Raw genomic sequence first — 6,168 nt, forward strand, 5'->3', positions numbered from 1 at the left:
ATTTGGGAAGATATGTGTGCAAGGAGAACCATAGGCCAGAGTAAGGAGCATCATCACTGCGGGCGCAAGAAGTAGCCCCAGAAATGCAAGGAAGGGTCAGGACCATCTTTGGAGGACCAGGATTCGAGGGCGAATCAAGGAAGGGACGAGAAAGATATGTCAAGGAGGCCAGACAAAGTCCACCATCGTGCGTCCTAAGTCTGGAGCAGCGCCCCCCGAAGATTTTCAAGGGTGAAAATGACTCAATAACCTTCACCGAAGAAGACTTTCAGGTGTACACTTCCCCCACAATGACCCCCTAGTGTTGACTGTCCAGCTTGCTAACATGAGGGTGCATCGGGTCTTGGTGGATAACAGAAGCTCTGTGGACATCTTGTATCGCCCAGCGCTGGAGAAGATGGGACTAAGCCTCTGCCACCTAAAGCCTTGCACTACTTCTTTGTGTGGATTTACGGGAGATTCAATACAGCCCCTGGGGGCAATCGAGTTAGCCCTTACTATGGGAGAGTAGCCCAGACAAACCACCATAATGGAAAACTTCGTTGTGGTAGATTGCGCCTCAGCCTTCAACGCGGTATTAGGGAGACCTTCCCTAAGAGAATTGAAGGTGATAACTTTTGTATACCATTTAGCTATGAAATTCCTAACTCCCGAGGGAATAGCATGCATGAAAGGAGAGCAGAAGGAAGCGAGGGAATGCTATAACACATCCCTCCTCACAGCCACAAAGTCGACAGCACCTATGGCGATGGTTGTGCATGAAGGCGCGAACCCAAGCAAGTTGGACCCACGAGTCACAGAAGAGCCCAGAGCTGAACCGGTAGAGGAATTTGAGGAAATAATGGTCATGAATGAGCTGTTGAGGAAGTTGAAGGTAGGAAAAAACTTGGCCGGTGACATGAAGGAGAAACTAGTAGAGTTCTTAAAAGCAAACCTCGATGTATTCGCCTGGAGTCATGAGGATATGGTAGGGATAGACCCAGCACTCATGTGCCACCATCTGAACATCGACCCGAAAGCAAGGCCGGTGAGGCAGAAAAGGAGAGCACTAGACTCAAAGAGATACGCGACCCTAAAAGAGGAGGTTGACAAGCTGAAGGCAAACGGGATCATTCGAGAGGCATTTAACCAACTATGGGTGTCAAACCCAGTGCTGGTCCCGAAGCCCAACGGAAAATGGAGGACTTGTGTGGATTTTACCAGCCTTAACAAGGCCTGCCCTAAGGACAGCTTCCCGCTTCCTAGGATAGACCAGTTGGTAGATGCCACAGCGGGACACGAGCTACTTAGCTTCATGGACGCATATTTAGGGTATAACCAAATACCCATGAACCCTGCTAACGAGGAGCACACTTCGTTCATAACGGACAAGGGGTTGTACTGCTACAAAGTGATGCCCTTTGGTTTAAAAAACGCTGGTGCCACTTATCAGAGGTTGGTGAACAAAATGTTTGCGAATCAAATAGGAAGGAACATGGAAGTGTACGTGGACGATATGCTGGTTAAGACAAAGAAAGCGGAAGAGCTCACTAGTGACCTCATGGAGATGTTTAACACCCTTCGCAGGTATAGAATGAAGCTGAATCCACTCAAATGCACCTTCGGAGTTTCGTTAGGAAAATTCCTGGGTTTCATGGTGAATTCCTGAGGTATCGAGGCTAATCCTAAAAAAAATCAAGGCCTTGTTGGAAATGAGCCCACCACGAAGAAAAAAAGAGGTGCAATGCCTGACGGTGAGAGTGGTAGCCCTCAATAGATTCATCTCTAGGTCGACTGACAAATGCCTCCCTTTCTTCAACATCCTAAAAGGGAACAAAAAGTTCGCTTAGGATGACGAATGATAGGATGCATTCACCAAACTAAAGGAACACCTTGGAAGGCCACCTCTTTTGGCCAAGCCAGAAAAAGGGGAGAAGTTGTACCTGTATCTAGTTGTATCAGAGCATGCCATAAGCGTCGCCTTGGTCAAGGGGGAAAAGAAGCACCAGCAACCTGTCTACTATGTGAGTAAGCAGTTGGTAGACGCAGAAACCCGGTACCCAGAAATAGAGAAGTTATCATATGCCCTGATAGTGGCTTGTCAAAAATTGAGGCCCTATTTTCATGCTCATGCGATTGAGGTGCTCACCAACACCCCCCCCCCCCCTACGTCAAGTCTTACACAAGCCAGAAACTTCAGGGAGATTGTTAAAGTGGTCGATTGAATTGAGTCAGTTTGACATCACTTACACCCCAAGGACCTCAATCAACGGGCAGGTACTTGCAGACTTTATAGACGAGTTCGCCTACTGACCCTAAGAGGAGGGGGAAATAGAGGAGAATGAACCGGTGCACGAAGAGGAAAGGCACCCCGAAAAATGGAGCCTCCATGTAGATGGGGCGTCTAACGAAGGGGGAGCTGGCACTGGCATAGTGATGACGGGACCTGAAGGGCGCAAGATGTATTGTGCCTTGAGATTTGGATTCGAGGCTTCCAATAATGAGGCAGAATATGAGGCGCTGTTGGCTGGGCTGTGGCTAGCAAAGGAGTTAAAGGTATCCCACTTGCATGTCTTTAGTGACTCACAGCTGGTAGTGTTTCAGGTGAAGGGCGAATACCAAGCTAGAGGTCCAAAAATGGCTGCATACCTTACCAAGGTGAAGAAGTATTTGGATCAGTTCGAAAAATACACGATGGAACATATCCCCAAGGAGCAGAACGTGAACGTCGATGCACTCGGGAAACTCGCCTCCACACGAGATGAAGATACGCTTGAGTCTATACCGATCGAATATCTCCCCAAGCCAAGCATAGCCAAAGAGAGGATCAACACGGTCAAGAGCTTCAAGGAGCCATTTTTTGCACCCATTAGGAGGTACTTAAATGACGGGACCTCGCCCTTGGATAAGAAAGAGGCCCGCAGACTAGTTTACAGAGCCACCCAGTACACCCTAGTAGATGGAATCTTGTATAAGAGAGGCTTTCCTACCCCACTCCTGTGGTGCATTGATAAGGGAGTGGCATCAAAAGTTTTACAAGAGATACACGAAGGGGAATGTGGAAACCATGCTGGGAGGCAGTCCACGGCAAAAAAGGTCATCCGCCAGGGATATTATTGGCCTACCATGGAGAACGACGCAAGTGACTTCGCGAGAAGGTGTGACAAGTGCCAGAGGCAGGCAACTTACCCACGACAGTCACCAATTGAGCTGGTGACCATGACCAGCCCGTGGCCCTTCGTTGTGTGGGGGATTGATTTGATAGGGGAATGCCAACCGAAAGAGGAGGAGTTAAGTATGCGGTGGTAGCAGTCGACTATTTCACTAAGTGGGTGGAAGCGGAGCCTTTAGTCAACATAACGGCTAAGCAGATCACCACCTTCGTCAACAAATATATTGTTTGCAGGTTCGGAGTACCTTACAAGATCATCTCCAACAATGGAACGTAATTTGAAGGAGGGGTGTTCGAGGACTACTGCAAGGCAAAAGGAATCAGGAGGAGTTTCTCCACAGTAGTACACCTCTAAGCCAATGGGCAAGTAGAGGCCATCAACAAGATCCTGAAAAGGAACTTAAAAACTAAGTTGGAAAAGTTGAAAGGGGCCTGGGTCGAGGAACTCCCAAATGTGCTCTGGGCCTACAGGACCACCCCCCGTTCCACCACTGGGGAGACACCTTTCGCCTTGGCCTACGACTGTGAAGCAATCCTTCCAGTAGAAATGAAGGTTAACTCCTTCCGCACGCAAGCATACGATGATCAGGCAAACATCACAGCGTTGGTCAGGAACTTGGACCTGCTGGAAGCCAAGAGAGAAAGGACACAACTAAGGCTAGCCACATATCAGCAACGGGCAGCGAGGTATTACAATTCAAGGGTGCGAGAGAGAAAGTTCAGGGTAGGAGACTTAGTATTGAGGAAGGTACTCCCCAACACACGAAACCTGGGGGCGGGGATACTGGGGGCGAACTGGGAAGGACCCTACCAGGTCTCTCAGTGCATACCACCAAACACCTATAAGCTGGCGCACACGGACGACACCATCGTGCCTCGAGCATGGAATGCAGAACACCTCAAGAAGTACTACCAGTGAGACTTCCACATCTAATGCAAGCAGTATCTATGCTTAGTTCGTTGCGTGTTATGTTAGCTTAGTAGACAAGAATCAAAGAGGTTGCCTAGATAACCTCCCAAGTAGATGTAAACTTTATATATATATATATCGTTGTAACCTGCCTACTATGAATGAAACTGTTCACAACTTCGCATGTTATTTTTCTTCTCTATGCGAGCATCAACCAAAGTGCCTACCAAAATAAATTTCACCAGACACTTGGGGGGTAGGACAGGAGGCAAAGCATACAGCAAGCAGGGGGATCCTAAAAAGGACTCCTCGTATCAGGAGGTTCCTAAAAAGGAGGAACCCAAAAGGACCCCTTATATCAGGGCCTTAAACAAATTCCTTAGAGGGACTCCTCGTATCCTAAAAAGAGCTCCTAAAAAGGAGGATCCTAAAAAGGACTCCTCGTATCAGGAGGATCCTAAAAAGGACCCTCTAACAGGAGGAACCCAAAAGGACCCCTTATATCAGGGCCTTAAACGAGTTCCTTAAAAGGACTCCTCGTATCCTAAAAAGAGCTCCTAAAAAGGAGGATCCTAAAAACGACCCTCTATCAGGAGGAACCCAAAAGGACCCCTTGTATTAGGGCCTTAAACGAATTCTTTAAAAAAAAAAAAGTGCTTGGTGAACCCTAACAAACAGGGAGAAGAGCTTGCAAGGCATCTCTTGAAGTTCACAAGGATTAGCTACCCTTACGAACATCAAGGAGGCCAAAAGGTCTTATAAAAAAAAAACAAAAACAAGCTTCCAAATAAAGGCAGATACTCTCTCAAAGGGAGAAGCCCCAGAAAGAGCACCCGCCAATAAGCCTAGAGCGGCCACCAAGCCGTCTAGCCAAAAAGGGTCCTAAAAGAGACCCTTGCAAAAATAGTACTATGAATAATGATGAGAAGGACGCTTCTCGCAAGAAATAATAAGCGCGCGCAAAAATATATAAAAGGATAGCTAGAACCCAAGGGGTCAATATATCCTTATAAGAATAATCAAGAGGTACCAAAAAAGGACCCATTGAACCCTTTCACATGGGCTCCAAAGGATCTCTAGCCTGATAAATAAAAGAGGGGAACCTACCAAACCCCATCATACGAGCTCAAAAAGACCTCAAACACAGAAGAATAAGAGATGAATAATCGCATATGTATATATTAAAAGAGAGTCTTGGTAACATGGCAAGATTTTTTAAAAAAAATTATTACAAGCACAATAAGGCTCGAACGAGCATACATTCACAACGAACTAACTGGAAAAAATTATGAAGTGATGATCTCAAGGCCTCCTGCTACAGGCGTTCCACCCAGCCACCCGGGCAACGGCGTGCTCGCCAAAGGAGGAGAAATCGAAGTTTGGATCCTGCCTCCATACACCGTAAAGGGCGCGCTCTATGGACCAATACTCAATAGCTGCCCTGTCTGGCTCTAAGGAAGTGACCCTCTCCTGCGACGTGACTGCAGCAGCCTTAGCACCCTCAAGTTTTCTCTCCAAGGAAGTGACCCTCTCTTACAACGAAGCCGCGGTAGCCTTGGCACCCTGGAGTTCGGCCTCTAGGCTGGTGACTCTTTCCTGCAACATCGTGGCCTTGGCAATCGCCCTCTTCTTCTTTTTCAATGAGGCAAAAGTTTTCGCCAAAGCCTTTTCTAACCTAGACCTGGTTTCAGCAAGCTTCCCCTCGAGCTCCTGGACTCGAACCGCAAGACAGTCCCTCTCGGCATTCGACGTGGAAAGGTTGTGAGCCGAGTCGGCAAACCGCTAAGCCACGGTATAGACCTGCACAAGAAAAATAACAACAACAGTGATACGTAACAAAAAAAAAAAGAAGGGAATAAAGAGATATAAGGCCGACATAAGATGCCTGAACTCACCCAGGCAGTAGAGCGCGTAAGAGTCTCCCCAAGGTCTGACATAGTGAAACTCCCAAGACCACTCCAATCAGCTTCGGGGAGGCCTGAGGCGATCTGGATATACCGCCGCCCGTAAGAGGTTGCCATGTGGCCAACCCAGGGCGCCCCTTCTGAGCCAAGGGTACCTGGCTGGGTGAGGACAAACGACCTGCTCGCCAAAACAGGAGAGGGCG

This window comes from Humulus lupulus, chromosome 5 (assembly GCF_963169125.1).
Source record: "Humulus lupulus chromosome 5, drHumLupu1.1, whole genome shotgun sequence".
NCBI lineage: Eukaryota > Viridiplantae > Streptophyta > Magnoliopsida > Rosales > Cannabaceae > Humulus > Humulus lupulus.